General features: G+C 41.5%; 1 protein-coding gene and 1 pseudogene across 2 annotated transcripts in view; one reads left to right on the top strand and one right to left on the bottom strand.

Moving 5' to 3' along the window:
- CHODL (chondrolectin) overlaps window positions 1-15,497 on the bottom strand; it is a 208,523-nt gene that overhangs the window by 75,735 nt on the left and 117,291 nt on the right. The window lies entirely within an intron of this gene.
- LOC135051942 (5S ribosomal RNA) lies at window positions 10,646-10,763 on the top strand (annotated as a pseudogene).

Below are 15,497 nucleotides of genomic sequence, written 5' to 3'. Positions count from 1 at the left end.
TAGGTGGAAATTGATGCTGTACATGGGGTGTAAAACTCAAGATATGGTGAAATGAGTAAGAGAAATGAAGGACAGGGGATAATCCCTGTGGGTGATATAGAATGTATGTGTCTGTGTGTGGTAAAGTTTATTAGAAAACACTGTAGCTGATGTATTCATTAAGTCCTTTGGGGGCTAATGTATCCAATCTGAAAGTCCATTCACTTTCTTTTTTAAGGAGTGTGGACATGGTATCTCCTCCTCTGGTTCCCATTTTAATTTGTTCCAAACCGCAAATTTTTAACTCCTGTGGGGAACACGAGTGCTTTTGTAAGAAGTGTCTGGAGACCGTGGTTAATTGCTTCATTCTTTGATGGTCCCTGCTCGCATTCCTGATGTTACTCATGTGCTCTAAGGCCCTCTGTTTTAGCATGCGTGTAGTAATTCCTACGTATTTAAGATTACACGGACACGAGATGCAATACACAACATTAGTACTCTTGCAGTTAAAAAAATCTTTGATTTTTATGGCATCCCCATACTTATCCGTGAAAGTCTGCAGATTTACTATGTGCTCGCAAATTTTGCAACTGCCGCATGGGTAACTTCCTATTAGGACCGGTTCTCGTGCAGGTCTTGATAAAAAATGACTTCTAACAAAATGGTCTCTCAGATTCGGAGAGCGTCTCCAACTGACATCTATTGTGTTATTCAGTTGTTGTGATAGGTCATCATCCGACAGCAAAATGGACCAATGTCGTTGTAAGATGGATTTAATTTCTTTCCACTCCTCACAAAAGTCGCCCACAAATCGAATTGTCTTCATGTCCTTGGTGATCTTAGGTTCCTGAAAGATTAATGTCTCTCTCGGAGTCTGGGAGACCGTTTTTTTGGCTTTTTTAATAGATCTTGTACTGTAGCCTCGTTCTTTTAGTCTCTGTGACAATTCCTTGCTTCGTTGAGCAAAGGTTTCTTCGTTCGAACAGTTCCTTCCTAGACGTAAGAATTCACCTTTGGGGATATTGGTGATTGTAGGAGGGAAATGTGAACTAGTCTGATGTAGTAAGGTGTTGGTGGAGGTGCTCTTGCGAAAAATTTCAGTTGAAAGCATATTCTCTTCATCTCTATAAATTCGGAGATCCAGGAAGGATATGCTGTTTGTGTCGCATTAAAAGGTAAACTTAAGATTTAGGTCATTGTTGTTCAAATGATTAATGAAGGTCCCAAGTTCCTCAGATGTTCCACTCCAGATCAGAAGGATATCGTCAATGTACCGGGTCCACAATATGACGTGTTTGATATATTCTTCCATCCTGTCCGTAAAGACGTACTCTCTCTCCCACCACCCCAGGAAGAGGTTCGCATAGGTGGGGGCACATGCTGCCCCCATTGCTGTCCCCCTTACCTGGGTATAGTAGAGGTTGTTGAAGGTAAAATAATTGTGGTATAAAACAAAATGTAGTAGTTGGAGCAGAAAGTGATGGAATTCTGTCATTTCTTCCATTTTAAGAAAGTATTCCACCGCCCTTATACCCAGACCGTGTTGGATACACGTGTAAAGAGCTTCTACATCTAAGCTTACTAAAAGATGTGTTTCCTCCAGTTGTATGGTATTGATTTTTCGTAGGACATCTGTGGTATCTTTCGTATAAGAGGGAAGGCTCATTACATGATCTCTGAGATGTGTGTCCAAAAAGATGCAAGCTTTCTCCAGTAATCCTCCATTGCCCGATACTATCGCCGCCCTGGAGGATTAACGAGGTTTTTGTGCACCTTCGGTAGGAGGTAGAATGTAGGGATTCTGGGGTTAGTAACGGATAGATATTCATACTCAGTTTTGGTGATTGTACTCGATTGAAATGCTTGGTCTATGATCCTCATATATTGTTGCGTGTAATTAGCAGTAGGATCAAAAATACTTTTTTTGTAACAAGATTGATCGTCTAGTTGTTTATTTGCTTCAATCAAATACATTTCTACTGGCCAAATCACTACATTCCCCCCTTTATCTGAGGGTTTAATCAGGGTTTCCTTCCATGCTTGAATCTCTCTTATGGCTTTCCTTTCCTTCCTGGAAAGATTCCCTAATGGTTTTGAGAATTTTCTTTTTCGATACAGTTTATCCAAGTCCCGAGAAACCAGGTTAGTGAATACTGTGACCTCCGGGCATGTGTTATCCTTGGGAAAGAAGGTGGATTTTTCTTAGGTGTCGTCCTTTTTGATTGTGCAGGTACTGAAATATCTGCAAGTTCTTCAAGAGCTTCCAAAGCTTCTTGTTCCTGGGGTGACATCATAGCCATAGATGGTTGATCAAACTCAGAATCACCTATAAGTGGTTGTTTGGAAAAATATTTGGCAAGTAATAGTTTCCGACCAAAAAGTTGCAAGTTCACCTGCCATTGAAATCTATTGAATTTAGCTGTGGGTGAGAAGCTAAGGCCTTTCCCAAGGACTGTTTTTTGATCTTCCGTTATGACACGTTGAGATAAATTGATAATCTGCAAAAGAGTCGAATTGTGGTCTATTTCTGGTTCCTGCGGTTTGGGTATCTGTTGGGAGATGGAGACCCCCATTTTTCTCGACCTCTTCTTCTTACTCCGCCTTGTTTTTCTTTTCTTTTCGTGGAGAAATCCCGGGCACCCCGGGCTTGTTCTAAAAAACCGGATACCGTGCTTTTTTCACGTCTGGAGGTGGTGTTGTTTCTGGAGTCCCGCTCCGAGTTATCGTGTTCCTCTAAACTTGAGAATTCTGTTTCTGAAGATGATGGAGTATGAGGTTGTCCTGATATGCGTCCTTTCCTGATGGGTCTAGTCCAATGAAAGACTCTGTTGTTAATGAAATCCCTTTTGTCCCTTGAGAACTTATTCTTTTTACGATCTATGATGGTCTGCTCATAGACCTGCAGGTCTTTCTTAATATTCTCGAATTTGTTCTGGAAACTGGAATTTTGTTCCCACTGTTCCAAATTCTTACCTAATTTCTCAATTTCTTTTGAGCAGTCGTCTAGGACAAAATTATTATGCTTAATCAGTATACAGATCAAGTCTTGTGAACATTTCAACAACGTTGTTTCCCATTCTTGTTTCAAATTTTCTGTGAATAATTCATAAGAGGGGAAAAGTTTTGGTCTAAGACCTCTTGGTACTATTTTTTGTTTGTGATAATTTTCCAAACTTGTGAGATCCCAATTTACTCTGCTCTGGCGTTGCAATAAGTATTTAAGTTTTAGACAATCTTCTTCCCAGTTCTGATCTACAGTGTCAGAACTTATATTCGTGGGAAAGATATTTTCTAGATCTTCCGTTCTACGTCTTGTGCTTGGTTCATTTTTGAGACTGAAACTAGTCATAATCAACAAGGGAATTGCCAACAGTAAATAAGAAAAAAGGAGGGGAAAAAAAATAAATATATATATATATATATATCTCAGTGATAATCACAGTGGATCCGTGCCAGACTCAGGAAAACTGAGACAAACTCAGTATACTCAGTACACAGAAAAATGAATATGGTAGAGTCTGCACAAGATCACTCAATAAGGGTAATAAATGTTATGAATTGAAGTTGTTAGAGCAAAAGCTCTAATATGTGAACCAACATCCGGCCAATATACAAACAAAAAATTAATTAATATTAGGCGCTAGGTTGGTGGTGCTCCCAGAGATAGTTCAGTAAACTGATATACAAAAAAAGGAGGAATGGTTCCCGTATAGTACCGGAGCCAAAAGAAAAAAGAAAGACTATTTATCTTTTCTGGGGCACACTTGTAAATATGATGAAATGATGAGTTTCATTAAAAACTTAAATACTTATTGTAACGCCAGACCAGAGTAAATTGGGATCTCACAAGTTTGGAAAATTATCACAAACAAAAAATAGTACCAAGAGGTCTTAGACCAAAACTTTTCCCATCTTATGAATTATTCACAGAAAATTTGAAACAAGAATGGAAAACAACGTTGTTGAAATGTTCACAAGACTTGATCTGTATACTGATTAAGCATAATAATTTTGTCCTAGACGACTGCTCAAAAGAAATTGAGAAATTAGGTAAGAATTTGGAACAGTGGGAACAAAATTCCAGTTTCCAGAACAAATTCGAGAATATTAAGAAAGACCTGCAGGTCTATGAGCAGACCATCATAGATCGTAAAAAGAATAAGTTCTCAAGGGACAAAAGGGATTTCATTAACAACAGAGTCTTTCATTGGACTAGACCCATCAGGAAAGGACGCATATCAGGACAACCTCATACTCCATCATCTTCAGAAACAGAACTCTCAAGTTTAGAGGAACACGATAACTCGGAGCGGGACTCCAGAAACAACACCACCTCCAGACGTGAAAAAAGCACGGTATCCGTTTTTTTAGAACAAGCCCGGGGTGCCCGGGATTTCACCACGAAAAGAAAAGAAAAACAAGGCGGAGTAAGAAGAAGAGGTCGAGAAAAATGGGGGTCTCCATCTCCCAACAGATACCCAAACTGCAGGAACCAGAAATAGACCACAATTCGACTCTTTTGCAGATTATCAATTTATCTCAAAGTGTCATAACGGAAGATCAAAAAACAGTCCTTGGGAAAGGCCTCAGCTTCTCACCCACAGCTAAATTCAATAGATTTCAATGGCAGGTGAACTTGCAACTTTTTGGTCGGAAACTATTACTTGCCAAATATTTTTCCAAACAACCACTTATAGGTGATTCTGAGTTTGATCAACCATCTATGGCTATGATGTCACCCCAGGAACAAGAAGCTTTGGAAGCTCTCGAAGAACTTGCAGATATTTCAGTACCTGCACAATCAAAAAGGACGACACTTAAGAAAAAATCCACCTTCTTTCCCAAGGATAACACATGCCCGGAGGTCACAGTATTCACTAACCTGGTTTCTCGGGACTTGGATAAACTGTATCGAAAAAGAAAATTCTCAAAACCATTAGGGAATCTTTCCAGGAAGGAAAGGAAAGCCATAAGAGAGATTCAAGCATGGAAGGAAACCCTGATTAAACCCTCAGATAAAGGGGGGCATATAGTGATTTGGCCAGTAGAAATGTATTTGATTGAAGCAAATAAACAACTAGACGATCAATCTTGTTACAAAAAAAGTATTTTTGATCCTACTGCTAATTACACGCAACAATATATGAGGATCATAGACCAAGCATTTCAATCGAGTACAATCACCAAAACTGAGTATGAATATCTATCCGTTACTAACCCCAGAATCCCTACATTCTACCTCCTACCGAAGGTGCACAAAAACCTCGTTAATCCTCCAGGGCGGCCGATAGTATCGGGCAATGGAGGATTACTGGAGAAAGCTTGCATCTTTTTGGACACACATCTCAGAGATCATGTAATGAGCCTTCCCTCTTATACGAAAGATACCACAGATGTCCTATGAAAAATCAATACCATACAACTGGAGGAAACACATCTTTTAGTAAGCTTAGATGTAGAAGCTCTTTACACGTGTATCCAACACGGTCTGGGTATAAGGGCGGTGGAATACTTTCTTAAAATGGAAGAAATGACAGAATTCCATCACTTTCTGCTCCAACTACTACATTTTGTTTTACACCACAATTATTTTACCTTCAACAACCTCTACTATACCCAGGTAAGGGGGACAGCAATGGGGGCAGCATGTGCCCCCACCTATGCGAACCTCTTCCTGGGGTGGTGGGAGATAGAGTACGTCTTTACGGACAGGATGAAAGAATATATCAAACACGTCATATTGTGGACCCGGTACATTGACGATATCCTTCTGATCTGGAGTGGAACATCTGAGGAACTTGGGACCTTCATTAATCATTTGAACAACAATGACCTAAATCTTAAGTTTACCTTTGAATGCGACACAAACAGCATATCCTTCCTGGATCTCCGAATTTATAGAGATGAAGAGAATATGCTTTCAACTGAAATTTTTTTCGCAAGAGCACCTCCACCAACACCTTACTACATCAGACTAGTTCACATTTCCCTCCTACAATCACCAATATCCCCAAAGGTGAATTCTTACGTCTACAAGGAACTGTTCGAACGAAGAAACCTTTGCTCAACGAAGCAAGGAATTGTCACAGAGACTAAAAGAACGAGGCTACAGTACAAGATCTATTAAAAAAGCCAAAAAAACGGTCTCCCAGACTCCGAGAGAGACATTAATCTTTCAGGAACCTAAGATCACCAAGGACAAGAAGACAATTCGATTTGTGGGCGACTTTTGTGAGGAGTGGAAAGAAATTAAATCCATCTTACAACGACATTGGTCCATTTTGCTGTCGGATGATGACCTATCACAACAACTGAATAACACAATAGATGTCAGTTGGAGACGCTCTCCGAATCTAAGAGACCATTTTGTTAGAAGTCATTTTTTATCAAGACCTGCACGAGAACCGGTCCTAATAGGAAGTTACCCATGCGGCAGTTGCAAAATTTGCGAGCACATAGTGTTATGATTCCAGCACTCTGGTCAGAGGAGATCTTATGGCAAGGACCGGAGCACTGGAACGGAATGCTGGGGAAGGGAGCAGGACAGGAAAATAGCCCCTGGCGCCCTAACTCTGTTGTCTCACCCGTGTAGTCAGAAATCCCCTGTGAGACTATGGTTTCTTGAGCCCTTGGCAGCCGCGTTTGAAGGGCGGATTATGTCTGCCCAACTTCGATGCCCCCCGGTCTTAATGAGAGACAAAGGGAAACCCGAGACAGGGTGATAACAAGTGGCCCTCAAACTAAACAACCAGGCCAGGGGCTAAGCATACTCAAAACTATAATATGTGCGGAGAAACCGCCAGGGAAAAGGACAACCAAAATATCCACTTGTCCAATTCTCCTACCCGGCACCGCCGAGTACCAGAGAGGACTTGTGGAAGCGGAACCCTCCGCAAATGCTCCAAACACAAAATATAAAAGGTAAAGCGGCTAAGCCGCAACACACGGCAGAGCCGCAACTCGCGAACACCACTGGATATAAAACGGTGATCAGTCAGGACTCCAGGGAACCAAACGACCTCTTGGGATGAGATGACAACTCCCGAATACCGGAATTCTGAGGACTGGAATGACCGGATACAGCAGGACTGGAAACAGACTCTCAGCAAACAAAGGCAGCATGCAGGAAGCTATTACCGGCGTCTGTGAGAAGCCCTGGGAGTGTATTTAACAAGGAGTCCTCCAATCAGCTGCTAAAGGCTTATTAGAATAAATGCCGTGCAGCTGCCTTGCTGCACGGCCAGAGAGCAGGTGAATATCTAATTTCCTAAAGCCTAGCAACGGGGAACGCGGTCCGCCAGTGGCGTCCCCGTTGCTAGGGTCCGTGCGGCTCAGCGCGCCCAGCGTCTAGCGTTGCTAGGGAGCCGGCGGCTGTACGTGCACGGCGTCTCTAGTTGCTAGGCGCCGGGCCGCGCAAACCATGAAGCGGACCCCGGCGCCTAACACATAGTAAATCTGCAGACTATCACGGATAAGTATGGGGATGCCATAAAAATCAAAGATTTTTTTAACTGCAAGAGTACTAATGTTGTGTATTGCATCTCGTGTCCGTGTAATCTTAAATACATAGGAATTACTACACGCATGCTAAAACAGAGGGCCTTAGAGCACATGAGTAACATCAGGAATGCGAGCAGGGACCATCAAAGAATGAAGCAATTAACCACGGTCTCCAGACACTTCTTACAGAAGCACTCGTGTTCCCCACAGGAGTTAAAAATTTGCGGTTTGGAACAAATTAAAATGGGAACCAGAGGAGGAGATACCATGTCCACACTCCTTAAAAAAGAAAGTGAATGGACTTTCAGATTGGATACATTAGCCCCCAAAGGACTTAATGAATACATCAGCTACAGTGTTTTCTTATAAACTTTACCACACACAGACACATACATTCTATATCACCCACAGGGATTATCCCCTGTCCTTCATTTCTCTTACTCATTTCACCATATCTTGAGTTTCACACCCCATGTACAGCATCAATTTCCACCTAACTAGGTAATAATTTACTCACCACAAGCAATCTTCAGAGTGGCATCACCCTACTACGGTGAGTCACATCACCCATCACCTTTTTCCTAGGGGTATTTTTCCTATTTTTCTTATCTTTCTTCTCTTTCTTCTTTCTCTTTTCTTTTTTCTCTTTCTTTCTTTCTTTCTTTCTTTCTTTCTTTCTTTCTTTCTTTCTTCACATATATATTGTTTCTCTTTTTCTTTTTCTCTCATCATTAGTTCTTTGCTCTTCACACCCACCTTTTAACCCCATACCCATGCCCACGTTATTAGATCAAGACCATTCCCCCTTAATGTTTATACCTACACTCACTATATCAGACCCCTGTAGAATTCCCCACAGAAACTAACACAATTCTTCCCTTCCTTTCCCAATTCTCCTTTTCTTTCCTTCCCCTCCCCCCCCCCTTTTCTCACTTTCTTTGTCCCCCTTTATTTCCACCTATATTCACATCCACACCCACTCATCACTTCTGTCGTTTTCACATTCACAATCCCTGCTTGCTTTCACTCCAGGTTGTTGAATCCCCTTCCCCCAACCCCCCAACTTTTCCTTTCCGTCACAACAACATTGGCACACTTCTATTATACACTAAATTAAATATCTTCATATTAAAAATGTCTATACCCACTATTACATGTTTTCACAAGTTTTCACACTTTTTTCCTCCTCTTTACTTTTTTCCTTCTTTTCTCTCTTTTTTCTTTCTTTTTTTCTTATTATTATTTTTTATATATATTTTTTTCATTTTATCTATATATTTATAATTTTTTATATTTTTTCATATAATTTTCTCTATCTTTTTGCATCTATTATATTTACTCACTTAAAGTACTCATTCAATATTCTCACACATTCTATCATGTCACTTTTATAAGGATTAATACATTCCATTTTTCTGGCTATATAGGTTATTATTATTATATAAAAAAATCTTTTTCTCCTTCATATCTATAATTTAACACAACAATAATAATAATATAATACATGTCAATCCCCTTTTCCACAATAAGGGAGGCTGATCTCTAGTCCAAACCACGTATTATAATACAGCTTCAGTTTTGCATGCATCTATTTTAATTTATTCTGCTGCGTGTCATCTCTATTTCTGTTCCAATAGTAATCAGTTCAACGCCTGGTATTCTATTGTGTTTTATTATTTACAATTAATTACATGATCTCATAATTTCAGGTCAATTGATCTTTTCTAAAAACCTTAATACTCTGCACAGATTTCACTTTTCATCTAATACCTTATTCTACATATATATATTTCTATACGTCTTTTTACATGTTCTCTTTTCATACTATGGGACTTAATTGATACTTAACTAGTCAATTACCAGTCTAATTGTGTACTGATTGGACCCAATATGCGTATAAAGGGAAGTACCAGGGAGCTAGGGATCAGGCATCTAGTGAACAAGCTCCGTAGAGCGAAACGTACGTCACTTCCGGTCCGGTGTTCCGAACTTCCGGTCGGCGGACCGCGGACACCGGCGTCTCCACGCCTGGCTCACCCTTCCTCACGGACTCCCTGAAGCTGTGATCAGCTACCATTAAGGTTTCTGTATTTTTCAACGGAACAGTAGGTCCCTGGTTTTGTTTCTGAAACTGACTGTATTTCCAAGTATCACGGACAATTATTTATTTGTTTGCTGCAGAATATAAAAACAAACCAGCATCCATTAGAAGCATCCAAGGCTTTCAGTGACAATCAGGTTGACAAGCCAGGGAAATTACAACATCTAAGCAGCAGGAGGGTCCGGTCATCATTTATATTATATTATATATATTATATATTACATATATATATATTTCTCATGCATCTTCTTCTCACACATAGGGGACTTTTTTGGGACACAGTACGCATCTGAAATGGGTTGCACCCATGATCTACCTGAATGTAATACTGTAGTATTTTTGCTAACATACTTATTAATTATTTGAAGTAACTACTATATATCTTCCAAAGCAAACCCATTTCTGGAACACCCTCTCATTCTGTTAAACAATCTTGGTGACTCTGCAATGCAATCTGGCAACAGGGCACCATTTTTAGTTATAAAACAGGACAGCAGAAGTGTTCCTCTAACTTTCTTCGGCATCAGTGTCGTTCCACACCACCCTCTCATTTTTTCATTCGATGCCGAGGCAGATGATAAAACAGCAGAAGTGGTGGGTTACTGTACCTGATCCCCTTTGTTCTTCCATTTCTTTCTCTCACTTTCTTTCTATCACCTTTCAGTCTTTGCCCATTTCATATACAGCAGGGCCACACCTTTAATAAGCCTCAGTACTTCCATCAACCTGGGGGACCCCATCAAATCATTTTGGGACCTATATCATTATTTTTTGACATAAGAATCCGTGACAGTTTCTACAAAAAAGAGGACTTGCAGCCACTTCACTAAAAAAGGTGGCACTGAAATATTCCGTCCTTGAAATCTTGATTTGATCTGGCGGACTTCACGCTATCCTTCAGGTGTGGGAGAATATTGGAGTACATTGGACACCACTTTTTTCCAAGATTCATGAGTGCTCATCATATCATCATCCTGACTATGGGCCTCTACAAGAAAACTTTGTGAAACTCTCACATAATCGAGTACACAAAGTTCCTGGTGTCATCAGGTGTGGGATATATCTACCTGCGGTCAGACCATACTGAGTATGCCCAACCTCGTCTGATCTTGGAAGCCAAGCACTGTGGGCCAGGTCAGTACCTGGTTGGGAGACCACCAGGGAATACCGGGTACTGCAGGTATTTTTATCCTAACACAGGACACAGGACCGAGAAACTCTTTCTCCCCCTTTTTTTCCCCTGTAAGATACATTCAGAAATTGGTGCTGAGCCAGGCACAACTCACCAATTGGTCATTTGTTATTTATTGACATTTTTCTTCCAGTGATACTTTCAATACCTATTTAATTATTATAATTATAGGGAGAAAACTTCACACTCACATACATGGTTTCTACCACTGTAATTACTTGGAGACACCTATATAATTTTGCTCACAGAACCATTATGCCAATTTGTTTCTGTCATTTTCTTAGTTATTTAGACTATAGCCTTTCAATCAATATTTGTAACTATCAGTGTTTCCCCGCCCCCCTCCCTTTGCCTATAGTCTATATTTTATTAAGGTTGACAATAAAAGTTATATTTTAATGAAACTCATCATTTCATCATATTTACAAGTGTGCCCCAGAAAAGATATATAGTCTTTCTTTTTTCTTTTGGCTCCGGTACTATACGGGAACCATTCCTCCTTTTTTTGTACACCTTACAACCAGTCTCGGCACACTAGTGTGCCGCGGCACACCGGTTGAAAATGCCTGCACTAGACCATTGTTGAAAGCCATTTAACCTACCCATATATTTTTGGGGTGTAGGAGGAAACCAACCCAAGTATGGGGAGAATGTACAAACTCCACACAGGGCCAAAGTGGGAATCGAACCCATGACCTCAGTGCTGTGAGGCAGTAATTCCCCCCACTACACCATCCGTTCTGTTACTTGAAGTTGATTTTATACTGTTGTAAGCCGGTTAATGCTGCTTCTCTGCAGAAGCACTGGTCCCTTGATGGGGTGGTGGAAGCAGTTGGATAATGTCAAAGCTGGAAGGTCGCTGGGAGCGGTGACTGGATGGGGACTGACACAGCTAGCCAGAACATATTGGCCCCATTTATTAGGACACACTCATTTTGAAAAATCAATTTGCCACCCATCTATACTGTGTAAAAGTAAAGAGTAAACAGCTATACAGTAACTGCATTAACCACAGGCTCAACACTAGTTTTGGTGGCACAATGCACCTTTGTCAAGGGCTTCATGCACCAGAATGAACTATAGCTGTCTTATAAAGGACCAGTGGGACGGCCTGCAGAGGTAAGAATCAATCAAGCTAATACCACTTTCAGCCTGGCAGCAGTAACACGGGTTATTGCATGTGAATGTGCAGCAACCTGGGCTGCGGTGCAGTCTAAAAGGAGCCAGTTGAAATAATCTGGGTTTAGTGACTCTGTATTTCAACTTGAGTAGCGAGCAGTGTTGAACAGTGGTCGTCATCACAAAGTGACGTCACCAACCCAGCACTAAGCCGGGTCAGGGTGCCGGTCTGATAGGGGTCTCACCAAGTCGCACCGAAGAAGGACTTGTGTACAAAACCCGGGTGCGACTCGTCATTTGCTGTCTGAAAGTGGTATTACAGTGCTGAAGACTCCACATGTGTACAACGCATCACTAGGCTCTATCCCGGAAGTGATGTGACATCATCAAGTGTTTCTTACAGCAGCCAATCAAAATGGAAAGTTCATGATAGCTTGCTCCATTAGAAAATGTCATTATATAATGATACAAAACAAGCTGAATTACATCATCATGGCCCCATCCCCCTTTACAATGCTGGAAATATTTGCATTGTAAAGCAGGTGGTGGGGCCATGATGACACGTTCACACCATCGTGCCCTCATGCTGTCCACTTCTGCTGCCCAATGCACCTTGCCTCAAAGACCTGGCTGCCCCGAGCAGTCGTCACTATGCACTGACCTGTGAATAGGTTCTTTGGTAATGCGTGTAAACTTCATGTCACCTCACTTCCCTCCTGCTACAGCCCACTGTGGCTCTTCAAGCAGCTCTATCACTTCGCAGTATTTCAGCACCTAGCCAGTATCCTCTCACTTGCTATAAGGTAAAGGGGCGGTGCTTTGGGTAGCCGGGGGCAGGGCTATGAACTCTGGTTTTGGTGGGCGGAGCTTTGGGGCAGTAATAGCTGATACAGGTCTTTCAGCAGACAAAATGAATAGGCAGGTCTTCAGGTGGTTGTGGCGGAGCTTTGAGTGGCTGTGGAGGAGCTTTGGGAGGCTGTGACAGGGCTTAGAGCAGCCAGAGGGGCAGAGCTTTGGCAGTGCCGGGGAAATGGGTGTCAGCTGGGGGTGTGACTTTGAAAAGGCAAAGTTAGTGGGCAGGCTTTCTGTCGTACAGCCTGGGGTAAATGTTTGCAGTTTCCTTTCGGCCCCCTGGCGTGGAGCTTTGAATGGCCAAGGGTGAATGGGCTGACGTTCTTTTGATGGCTGCTGCTAGTGGTGACAGGAAAAAAAATTCTGTCGACACTGCTGTGGATCATGTGGGCCTATTTTTACTGGGGGCCTGGAGCTGCAGCTCCATCCGCCCCATTATTAATCCAGCCCTGGATATGCATACTGTATGTGCATTTCTATGATCAATTCCTTTCAGGCTAACCAACATCAGGCTTCCGCTACTTTTTAAGTTGGGTACACACTACAGCGATGCTGGCACAATACGCCGTTATGTAACAACATATTACCTACATCACTCAGTGTGTATGGGGAATTGCGCGCTCCGGCGGACGCTAGCGATGGACGCTTGGTTCTATGTACTGCACATAGAACCAAGCGTCCATCGCTAGCGTCCTGTATTGTGCTATGAAGGACGGAACATGTTTGTTCCGACCTTCATTAGCATTGCCACAGTGTGTACACACGATCTAGGGCTGACAGGTATTCATTCTGACGTTGGAACAAATCCCCGTCGCTCGAGTGTGTACCCACCTTTAGTACTGTATGCTTCACAATTTGTGTTATAACATTTTCCTCTGCCTAGATTGTTTCTGGCTACAACAGGGTTAATATCTCAGCAGCTTCTCTGCCCTATGCTATTGGGCTTCCTCTGAAAGATGAAACATTGTATCTACAGTATCTACATGTCGGACAACAGTGTTCATATTTCAGCTGCAGTTCTACCCTGTACCATTAAGTTCCTCTGAAAATAGTAACATTGTATGTTTGACACAGAGGTATAACGGCTGCTGTCTTTTACTTTGGGCATCATTAAGTATTATGCCAATTCAGTGGTTTTATAACTCATTATTTATAGGACTTTTAGTACTTACAAAGTGTATTACAGTACTTTGACTTAACATGACTCAATGTTTATGTGAAATAGCCCAGAATTTCGAACCTGATGAAATTAATTAACCTAAGTGACCTTATTACTGTCTTTTTTGTGCTTTTTTTTTTCACTTTTACCATTAAGTGATATACTTGCTCGACATTTTGTGGCTGCTGATAGTGTCTATTATAGGGGTTCCCAGCCACAGTCCTAAAAGCACACCAAACTGTGCATGTTTTACGGATAGCCATACTTGAGCACAGGCTGAGGTGGCTAATTTATACCTCAGTTATTTTGATTTAACCATGTGTTCTCAAGCATTGATATCACTAAACCTGGATTGTTAGTATTCCTAGAGGACAGAAGTTGAGAAACATTGGTCTTTCATTTCTTACTCAGAGACTTTTAAATGGCTAAAAATTAATTTCTACCTTACAACGTCTAATTCTGGTATGTTGCATATGAATTTGTATCTCTCACACTTGCCATCTAATGTCAGTGACAAACAGAGAACAACAGAAGTGACTCTTCAATTCCATATGGACCCTATATATCCCTTTATTATCATGCAGAATTACTCTCTCACCCACCACTTAATGCACTGCAAAATGACAGAGAGCTGAAATGACTGTGTATAACCCGTCACCTGCCCTATCTCTTTTAGTGGTGTGTTTTTTGACTTTCTCATCCCCTGTCCACTGTCCCTGTGGCAAAAGGGGACCGCAGCAGTCGCTATACTACTTTTAATTTTTAAGTTCCCCGTCCTCAAAACCACCACCACCTCAATTTGTTTTGTAGTCAAATGCAGGGGAGGGGGAATCCCCCATTTCCCCACAGCCTGGCTAGCAGCCACTACATGCAGTGTAAAGGGCAGAATGGAGCTGATGCACATGTCCAGTAGTAGCAAACTAAAGCTGGTGTGTGTGTGTGTGTGTGTGTGTGTGTGTGCGTGTGTGTGTGTGTGTGTGTGTGTGTGTGTGTGTGTGTGTGTATCTGAGGGGTCTATTCATGAAGCAGTGAAAAGTGTGGAGAGGTGAGTCAGTGGAGAAGTTGTCCATGGCAACCAATAGGCAGATTTGTATATATTTATAATATGGAAATTATAAATGTTACTTTAATGCTGAGTGGTTGCCATGGGAGGCTTCTCCACTGGCTCACTTCTCCACACTTTTCACTGCTTCATGAATAGACCCCTGAGTGCTCAATCATCACACCAGAGAGAGAATCTGCTAAGTGGCATACTGTAATCATTGGGCCTACATATGTCTGATTACTTTATTACATAAACTGCGCTTTGTTTTAGGCAGATTACAGCTTGTTACATGCTACTGTAATCATGCATTCTTCATGAGAAACCCCACTCCAGAAATCCTGCATTTACCCCTATATTTGATCTCGCTGGACTAGATAATGGATTACCCACTAGATTACCATTTATGAGACTGTGGTGAGATCCTATATATTAAGTGTTGTTTTCACTATTTCACCTTCTTCACCTATTGTATTTAATATATTTTGCCACGATCACCTGTGCATTTTGTGAATTTGATTTTTACATTTTTATTTCATATGTTAGTGTATAG

This window comes from Pseudophryne corroboree, chromosome 2 (assembly GCF_028390025.1).
Source record: "Pseudophryne corroboree isolate aPseCor3 chromosome 2, aPseCor3.hap2, whole genome shotgun sequence".
NCBI lineage: Eukaryota > Metazoa > Chordata > Amphibia > Anura > Myobatrachidae > Pseudophryne > Pseudophryne corroboree.
This window is presented reverse-complemented; position numbering and strand designations above follow the sequence as displayed.